The sequence below is a fragment of the Dreissena polymorpha genome, chromosome 11, assembly GCF_020536995.1.
Source record: "Dreissena polymorpha isolate Duluth1 chromosome 11, UMN_Dpol_1.0, whole genome shotgun sequence".
NCBI classification, from domain to species: Eukaryota; Metazoa; Mollusca; class Bivalvia; order Myida; family Dreissenidae; genus Dreissena; species Dreissena polymorpha.
Genome location: NC_068365.1, coordinates 86,894,115 through 86,904,952, shown reverse-complemented (window position 1 = coordinate 86,904,952; position 10,838 = coordinate 86,894,115). Strand labels below are relative to the sequence as shown.

Genomic DNA, 10,838 nt, shown 5'->3' with positions numbered 1-10,838 from the left:
TTTTTTATAAAATAAAGAGTACACAAAATAAGCAACTGACCTTGCAACTTTCCTACTGTTTCTGTATGTGATCCACCGTGTACGCCTACTACTGCTTAAATTACTGTATAGAATTTTATCTGCAATTACAAATACTGCAACAACTCTAGTAGTATCAACATTATAGTTAAAATATATCATTTCATCTTAAACAAGTTTGCGTTTTTATATTTCTTTGTCTAACACATATATTGGGTAAATCATGTTGTGTTTATACAAAGTGTTTATTCTTTTAATTTAAAATTCCCATTGAATACTCGCGTATGTAAAATTAGTATTCAATTTACCTATGTGTGCAATAAACTTTACTTTAGTCTTCCATATAGACCTAAATTCACAACGCGCAACACACATACATGTGCACATATAATGACGCCTGTTTGTGATAATATAATTGGTGTATTCACAGACAATAACCTTTTTTGTTAAACAGCCAGTATCAAACTCATGACGATGGAATTTCCATTCAATAACGTTTTCAATAAGTTCGTTGTTCTCTGAGGTCTACATATAACGGGACAAAGTGGTAATAAATGTAATTGTCAACATTCATATATTGAACAATTATACACTTGTAACGTATACGGGGGTGTTATCATACTCTTTAGATATACACATAATTTTCCTTCAGCCTACCTGCTTATGATTACTGCTTATGATTAGATATTCTAAGCAAATGATTAGGGCATATACACATGAATTATTTTACTTCAATCAAAACTAACAACAACAGCTGAGACACTCAAAAACGCTTGCTTGGCGATCACCAAATACAGTCACCGTGCCTACACTACGCCGGCTAGAATACCTATGCCTTTAAACAGTCCACCCATACATCACGCACACAGTGGACAATACAAGAGAATCTGAGCGTCATAAAAACTGGAGCCACCATGCAATCCAAACCTCGAGCATGGAACCTATTCCTGCAACAGCACCGTCACGCAGAAGCTACACCAGGAAAACCCCGGGCACCGGTCTGCTAATGCTCTGTTCTTCACTAACATTGCTAGGAGACTACTGTGAAGCCAAAACTACCTAATATACTCTATTTTGTATTAACAAATAGTTGCTCTTTTCCTATCGACATGCTTCTTACGGTGTCAGGATCCAAACTAACCTCGACACTTCAAAGTCACGTGACCCTAAATCAACATTGACTAATCCGGGTTAAACTATTATCTAAAAAACAGTAGCCTAACGGAGGTGTCAGCCTCTTCCTTACATGAAGAATTTTATCAATATTAATATTATATGTTTCTGTTTTTTCGGAGTTTTTAATGTAAACAACACAAAGGTTACATGCGACTAATTTTATTGCAATAACGACATATCGTTACATTCTCACCGACATGAAAATGAAATACTTTTTCGATAAATGTCAACAAAACACACAATCCGTAATACATAAACATCAAAATCCCGATTAAATTCGACTGATGCAGTATTAACGTTCATTCCCTTGTAAAAGGTTTATCATGGTTTGATATTGTCTGTAATGTATTCATTTAGTGACACAAATATGAAGTGTTTTCACCTTTGTTGTATACACAATTTTTACATTTTCTAGAGCTCTAGTTTAGTTTGGCAAATATTTGACGACTGTGCATTTGTTGCTGATTCTAATTTATTGGAACATGTCTTAGTACAATTAATCTTTTTAATTTGGTATTAATTCACTCGTTTCGTTAGTTTTGTTAGCCCAGAAAAGCCCTTATTAATTAAGACAATACAAATATCTGTAAAATACCTGCAATTATATACTATTTAGAAATGGTGAACAATGACGTAAATAAGTACATGTCTTCGTCGCGTTTTTCAAGCCAAAGTAGTATGAGGTATTATAGAGGCATATGGAAAATTAATACGGTAGTTTATTTTTATAAAATTATTTGTTTTTAACTTTATATTAAAAGGTTGCTTAGGTGTATACATTCTTTGTATCAACTAATTCTAAAATATGTTTGTTTTTATAAAATTAATAAGTTTTTCATAGTGACATTTTCAGCGGACACGGTAAATTCAGTAGAAATATCTAGAGTCAAATCGATATTTATGCAATTTATATTCATAACCACTTTTGTAGGCGTGAGCTCGAATCGCACTAGATCGGAAATCGTTTTGGCATATTATACATTTTTCCATTACGATTTTCATCAACATAACATTGTAACTAGATAAATATTTACCGGAAAAGTGGAAATTAGCATTGTTTCAATAAATGTCTATGCTTAAAGGGACTTGTTCACATATTTTAGCATGTTTTGAAAGTTGTCATTGAATGCTTTACAAATAATAAATGTTAACATTGGAACTTTAAAGCTCCAGTATAGATTGAGGTGTATTCTATACTAGTTATTAACAATCAATGTAGTGTCACAAAATATAACGATAACAACCGAACTCTCCAAATTATTCAATCGTTTTGAGTTTGTAACGATTTATAATTTATAATTTTCAGGTTTTTAAATCGTCAAAAGATACATATAATTTATATTTGAGAGAATGGAAAATGGTCGGTTTAACCGTTTCTCGCAAATAACATATCAACTTTGAAACATTGTTTTTCAATTTTGCCAATTTACCAAACCGTGAACATGTCCCTTTAAGGGGAAATACCGTCGATATGCACCTTTAAATTATAGATAAACTATACGATGCTATGTTGCTAAATCTTTTTAATCAATCAAAGACAAGATGTAGTTATACCTGTTGTTTTTTTTCATTGCGTTGTGCCTCAGAAAATCAATATATGTTTCCTTTGGTGTGCATCTAAGCCATGGTAAAATAAATGGTTATAAAATTAAAACGTCCTGGTATTTGATATGGAGTGTGATTCTATCCGGTTAATGTTTATTTAAACTTAAATGTTATGTACATAGCTCTCAGCCAGTGTGAGGGTTGCAGCTCCATAAAACCTTGATGTTTTGCATTTACCGTTTCAATGAGGTGAATTCAGTGATAGGTGAGTGTGTTGTTTGCGTGTTTTTTTTGTTTGTAAAGAACTTTTGTGCTGTGTCAGACTGTTTGGCAGGTTGTTGCCTGCCATAAAAAATGACAACTTGCTATACTAAGGTTTCTCTGTTGGTGATGCAGCCGCAGTTTCACTTTGTTTGGCTTGTATATACATTGGTTGTATACATTGGTTGTATGTTCATATCGGCTTACGCATTTATAAACGTAAGTTGAACAAGTATCATTTTGTATTAACAATTATTGTCATTAACAGTTTAAAAGATTTTAAAACAATTTTACTTCGGATAATGTTTCCGGAGTTTCATTAATCCTTTATGTAAAACAATTTCTCAGCAGACTTATTTCTGTGTTTATATTTGGTTAACAATTAAAATAACATATTTCTATTGGGAATACGTGCTGTTTGCAGTGCTACTATCACTATTGAAGTGTATCTTTTTAAACGTTTTTACCCGACGAGTAAAGATTATTGGAGGTTTAATCTATTCTGTATATAAACGAACGGTTAGGTACATGTGAGTAAAGTCAAAGTATACCCCTTGATGGATACTTCGGTATCGATTTATTTTATGTTTAGTATCCGATTTTCAATATTGTATACTTCCGCACCACTTGTAACACATCCTTTAAAAAATAAAGGTATGAAATAAATACTAACAATTTAAAGTATTTGCGGTCAGCTCAATATAGGGTGTAACCAGTATATATATATATATATATATATATATATATATATATATATATATATATATATATATATATATATATATATATATATATATATATATATATATATATATATAAACATGGCGGTTCAGTATCCCAGTATGCGTGTGCGAGTGTTCCTCCATGTTGCATCGAATATCCCGAGTAAAGGTTCTTTTCCCTTGAAAAAATGATTTTTTTTTCGAGAACATATACGGTTTTTTTTTGCAAACATCTTGTCTTGAAACATACTACAATGCCGCTTACATCAGGTGTAAAATTATAATTTAGCTTATTTAAGTTTGGATTTAGCACCATTTATTAGCAAATTAGCAAGTGCTCTGTATTGTATGGAGATCAAGGTCGACAAAGGTAAATGGCAAACATTTATTAGCAAGGTATTGCTAGTTAAAAGTAAAAACGATTATCACGTTTGTAAAACTGGTTCATATTCAATTGTTAATTACCATTACAAAATAAAGAAGTGAAACTCCAGCTGCTGGGGCAGTATTGAATTCTCATTATATACAATTAATTGGTCCTTTATTTAAAGCAAGTGACCAATTGCCAAAACAGTACAAAACAGCACACAACAGCACAATACAAAACAACATAAACACATATAAGAATAAAACTAGGGTCAATATAATATAAGTTAGTCGTAATAACAACACCACAAGTGATTCTGACAGGTCACCTTCACTTTGGAACCGGAAACCGGAAGTTGATGGCAATATATTCCACACCAACCTCAATGTAATTTGGCCGTTTTTGCACAATAGAAAGCATTGTTGACATTAACATTTTTTTAAAGAACAATAATTATAAAAGCAACACAAGCACTCTCTCTCTATATATATATATATATATATATATATATAAACATGGCGGTTCAGTATTCCAGTATGCGTGTGCGAGTGTTCCTCCATGTTGCATCGAATATCCCGAGTAAAGGTTCTTTTCCCTTGAACAAATGATTTTTTTTTTCGAGAACATGTTATACGGGTTTTTTTTGCAAACATCTTGTCTTGACACATACTACAATGCCGCTTACATCAGTTGTAAAATTATAATTTAGCTTATTTAAGTTTGGATTTAGCACCATTTATTAGCAAATTAGCACGTGCTCTGTATTGTATGGGGATCAAGGTCGACAAAGGTAAATGACAAACATTTCTTAGCAAGGTATTGCTAGTTAAAAGTAAATACGATTATCACGTGTGTAAAACTGGTTCATATTCAATTGTTAATTACCATTACAAAATAAAGAAGTGAAACTCCAGCTGCTGGGGCAGTATTGAATTCTCATTATATACAATTAGTTGGTCCTTTATTTAAAACAAGTGACCAATTGCCAAAACAGTACAAAACAGCACACAACAGCACAATACAAAACAACATAAACACAAATAAGAATAAAACTAGGGTCAATATAATATAAGTTAGTCGTAATAACAATACCACAAGTGATTCTGACAGGCAACATTCACTATGGAACCGGAAACCGGAAGTTGATGGCAATATATTCCATACCAACCTCAATGTAATTTGGCCGTTTTTATGCACAATAGAAAGCATTGTTGACATTAACATTTTTTTTAAAGAACAATAATTATAAAAGCAACACAAGCACACTAGGATTGTTTCACATTTTAATAGCATTACACATACATAAACACATACAATGGCAAAAGACTTTCAAACAACAATGTTTTAAAGTAATACAATCTCCCATTACGCCTGTTTTCGACCTTTTAATTTGTACATCTCGATTGTACACAAGCGCACGTATAAACCATGATATTAACCTTGTAAGATAAATGAACGAGACGGTTACACTTCTCAAAAGAATTCTTCCGCAAAACACACACATTGTGTTTGACCAATGCTTAAAGTTATTTTATAATAAATACACTAATTAATGCAAAAAAAACATTTATTGAATGAAACGAAGCAGAACAGCAATTGGTATCGGAAACAAGTGGATAAGAAAGTACATCAGAAGGGTCGGTAACTCCAAGTCCACTTGTGGTTAACATGCCGTTTACAAGACGAAAGGCGGGAACAAGAATGCGAGTAACGAAGGCTCTTGAAAAGAAGAGACAGGAGTGTAAAACGTTGCAGGCAAAAAACCTTGAACTGAAAAAGAAAAACAATACCAAAATAAGAGCAATTCAGAGAATGAAAATACGAATGAAACGTTCAGCGCTATTTATCGATACCCAGACCACCACTATGTCACCAAAAGCATTGACAAAGTATCAACTCAAAGATATGAGTTCTGCTTCTAAAATACCGCAAAATGTTAAACGTCAGCTATAATTCCTTGGAAATACAGTATTAAGCGAAATTAGAACAAGCAGAAAAGATATGTCCAAGTCGTCAAGTAGATCGCTGTTGATTCGACTTCGGAAAAAATACCGACTCATAAAAAAATTTAGTCAGAACACAGGCATAAGCCGCCAACGTATAACATTTACCTGATCATGTAAGGTGAGAAGGCGACGAGAAATGGAATAGTACCGAATATCGGTGATATAATTCATGTCGCAAAAAGACAATTTTAGACAAAACCCGAGAAAGTAAGACAAAATCAAGTGCAAAGGTGAAACCCATCGGACAAGAATTCTCAACGACTACCTAAACAACCTACATAGAAAATATATCGGTGAAAATCCAGATGTAAGACTATCTTTGGCTTCGTTTCGTCGAATCAGACCAACCTACATCAAACTAACGTCTTTTACATCTCGAAGTAGTTGTCTTTGTACAAAACACCAACATGTTGCTTAATGTTTAAAAGCACCAAAGTCTTCTTGATTATATATTCCATTCAATCCTGAAACATTTATCAAACAGGAAAGTCATATGGGAACCGTGAGAATGAACATGCCATGATAATTGAAATATGGTCAGTGGAAACGCATTACGGTGGACGATAAAGGCAGAACAAGGATGGTGACAAAAATCGTTGAGATTGAACTGGCAAAGGAAACTTTTGTCCCAACATTTGAAAAACAAATTGAAGAGTTTGTTGCTCATGCAGAAAGAGTGCGTAAACAGTATAATGAAATAAGAACTCTGAAAGAAAATCTGGGAGCCAATGATGTACTACTTCAAATGGACTTTGCAGAAAATTATACCTGTAGAAGTGTTGACGAAGTTCAGTCTGCATATTGGTCTCGGTCTGGGGTAACGCTGCATCCTGTTGTTTATTATTACAGGGAAAAAAAGACAACCAGATTAACCACAAAAGTTTAGTCTTTGTTTCGGATGAAATGGTCCATAATACAACAACGGTTCAATGTTTTATTGAAAGAATTGTACCCGAGATCAAATCCAATGTTCCTGGTGTCCAAACATTTCACTATTGGACAGATAGTCCTACAAGTCAATACCGAAATAAGTCACTTTTCCAATCCTTGTACGAACTGAAAGCTGTTTGAATTTATTTCGAGGCAGGTCGTGGAAAGGGGCCTTGCGATGACCTCGGTGGAACTACTAAACTGCTTACTGACGAGGCTGTCCGAACCGTTCGGAACCGAACGGAAGACCGTTCTTCAAAATGCACAGGACTTTTATGCCTGGACTGAGTCGCCTTATTGCACAATGGAAAATGTCAAATTTGTGTTTGTATCATCTCAAGAAGCCAAGTAGTAGCAAAACAGCAAATTCAATTGAAAACTATAAAAGGCACCATGAAAATACACGCAGTTGTTGGCCAAGGCAATAACAAAGTCTTAGTAGGCAAAAATAGTTGTTACTGCGAAAATTGTATTGGTGGTATCTACAACTGCCTTCATTGGCAACCACAAACTATAGTTGTGATCTCTACCAGCCAACAAATTGACCCAGAGCAAGTAACTTCAATTCCAGTGTTTGATACCCCCATTCAAGAACCAAACACTCTCATTCCAAAACCAGAAACTCACATTCGAGAGCTAGAAACTCCAATTCCAGAGTCAGACAAACACATTCCTACAGCAGAAGCTCATACCACTGGGGGCTGACGAGGTATAAGCGTAGTCCGTTTCGCTACGAAGTCGAGTATATGTTTTACTACGAAAACATTGTGTACATACACATGACATCGAAGAACGGATTAGTGGAAATTTGTGTTCAAAACAGGTAAGATTATGCTTTTGTAATAACAAAACTCTGAATTTAAGCACAATGACATTTCATAGGTCTGTTACATCAAATTATGATTCAACATGTGTCTGGTTTATGCGTTAAACATTAAATTTACCGCTGATTTATCAAACCGAAGTCAAGTTTTATTTTACAAAAATGCAATTAAGGTTTACAACTATGTTTAATTGACACAATTTTACAATTTCCATATTGATGTATGTATCGTTAAGCCACTGGTGTGTTCAGAAATGTATAGGGTGACCCAGTTGTCAGAAATAAAGGCTAAATAGTATTATTATGTATGATCATGTCTCTGACAGTATACGTATATGCCTCGCTACGACAACGCTTTAGCGTGTATGCGTTCCTCACAGAAGACGTATTGGTTATCTCTCAAAGGCGAAATAAAGAACATGTTTTTTTTAAATACAGAGTCATGGAGTGGCTGGATGTTTCCTTTGAGGAAGAGATAGTAACAACGACACAACATGATCCGAAGCGCACAGTCGACATGGTAATGCACATTATTATGATATAATTAAATTCACGACTAGGCCAAAGGAAACGATCAAAATCGAAAATCCATATATAAGACGACAGTTGAGAGTCGAGAACCTATTGTCGTCGGTCTCAATATAAATTACGCATCTTCACCTTGTGACAATACCTTATACGTTCTTTTGGATAGAGACCGACGATAGGTTTTTAGCATACGGTATTCTTTATCAAATAACATTCGATGCTCGTTATGTTATCTCGAAACTCTGCTTATGTCAAAGTAAATCCCATGTCCCAACTTCGATACTTCTTTATCTCATACGGATTTTTATTTTTTACATTTTATCTGTCAAAGCGATTTTCTTGAAAATCGGTTATCGCCAACTAATTTTGAGATGAATTTCATGTTCGTATACATGATTGTACCTGTAAAATCAACACCTGTAACAGCCGTAAGGTGTGGAAAGTAGGACCCCAATGGCACAAATCCGCAATTTCCTAATCAATGTATTGTTGTTAAGGCTTGACAGTGGGTTTCTGTCACAGGTTATTGTTTACTGTGTACATGACGGCCGGTAAATTTACCTCGTGTTACAATGCGCTTAAGGTCTGGTCTCACTATGATGCCGGCGGAGCCCCGGTGCGTGATCAGGCATCTACCGGGATGAACCGGGGCCATACCGGGATGAACCGGTGCTCCACCGGGATGAACCGTAGACGACCGGGGACAACCGGGGCTCCACCAGTAAAATATTAAAATGTTTAATACCTCCGAGATTAACCGCGAGTCACCGGGAAGGACCGACAACGACCGGCGTGGCACTGTGAACAACCTGGACTGCACCGGTACGGCACCATAGCTCCACCGGGGCCCAAACAGACCCCGGCAGAGCTACGGGGAGCCTGGTGAATGACGACAGAGTCCCGGTATAGCTACGGTACATAATTAAACCGGCGCTCTGACGGTTCCATCCCGGTTGTGTCTACATTGTCCGAAGGTACCACTGGCTCGGGAAATATATGACAATGGGCGTGTTAATTCGTGATATCTTTCGCACAGGACTTTCTGTCACTGTAGATTTTGTCGGAATTATCAATTTGCCAGAAACCGGATTGAATGCAATATTTTTAGCATACTTTTTAATGTCGCCACCCATAATATTGAACGTGCGATTTCTGTATTGTACACCTTGTGCAGTGTCACAAGGCATCTCCCACATAAAGGGAACCTTTTCGTTTTGATGCTCATGCGCACAATTAAGCACAGCATCTTTTGCACTGGGAAATGGTAGTCTGCAGTAACTGCAAACTGCATGTGATACGTCCTGAAAAGGATACAGAGACTTCGTTGAGTAACCTATACATTATTTTTGTACTTCGTAGCACAACCAATACATACTCTGTGCGAAACCTATACATAAAGCGACTTGTAATTTCCTTCGAAACAAAGCATTTGAATAATTAAAATACATGTTCGTAACCGTTTTTGTACTTTAAAATGTGTAATGTACAATGAATCAAAGTAACATGTAGTTTTATTCGATTTAAGTTACAGTAATTGGCTATTTTAACATAATAACCACCTTATGCATTGCTTCAAATCAAAATATTTCGATTTTACCTCAAAATAAATGTACAGGCTGAAACTACGCACATTTGTTATTAGTATGTTATTGAAAACAAGTACCTACCATTACTGGATGTTCCGTTCTCTAATCCATAAACACCAGAAAAGATGAAACTGGCTTGATTAAGTAGTGTATGTACACAATGTTTTCGTAGTAAAACATATACCCGTCTTCGTAGCGAAACGGACTACGCTTATACCTCGTCAGCCCCCAGTGCATACGTGTCCATTTGAAGTTGAAAACTTTGTAGCGGCTAAGTATGGACATAGGTGGTACTTTGGCAAAATTTTACAGGTTGATACTGAAAACGAAGACATCGAAGTTACGTTTTTGCAACAATCAAAAGACCTGTTTTGCTGGCCAAGAAAAGAAGACAAGGATTTGAATTGATTTCACAGATGTAATATGCCAAGTTTCGGTACCAGTGACCACTGGGCGACCATAACTATTTTGTAAAAAGTCAGCTTCATGCCGTTTTTATTTGCAAACATATGTGTACTTTTTTTACTTACGTACAGAATCAATTAACACTTATCGCTTTACTTTAGATTATTGTACTTGAATAGATCTGGTGCAATAAATATTTGATCTTAATAAAATAACACGTTGTGCAGTCAGATTTATTTGGAAAGGAAAGTTCACTATTTGTCGTAAATTATTATTTTATATAGTCACTGCTTTTCTCTACGATATCGTCTTTTGCAAGCCTCTGAGAAGACAGTTAAAGCTTGTTCATCTTCACCAAGGTTCTCAAGGTTATTCTCTGCAAATTGCATCAGTTGACGCATAAGGGGTGTACTGTAAAGCATACATGGTACCTTTCACTTATTATTAAACATTGATGGTAAGAGCTGTGAG

General features: G+C 35.2%; 1 long non-coding RNA gene across 1 annotated transcript; it reads left to right on the top strand.

The window, feature by feature from the left end:
• The first annotated feature begins 7,716 nt into the window (after nucleotides 1-7,716).
• LOC127851476 (uncharacterized) lies at nucleotides 7,717-8,479 on the top strand. Its single transcript, XR_008035780.1, has 2 exons — nucleotides 7,717-7,848; nucleotides 8,287-8,479. It is a non-coding gene; the product is annotated as an uncharacterized LOC127851476 (long non-coding RNA).
• The last annotated feature ends 2,359 nt before the right edge of the window (nucleotides 8,480-10,838 follow it).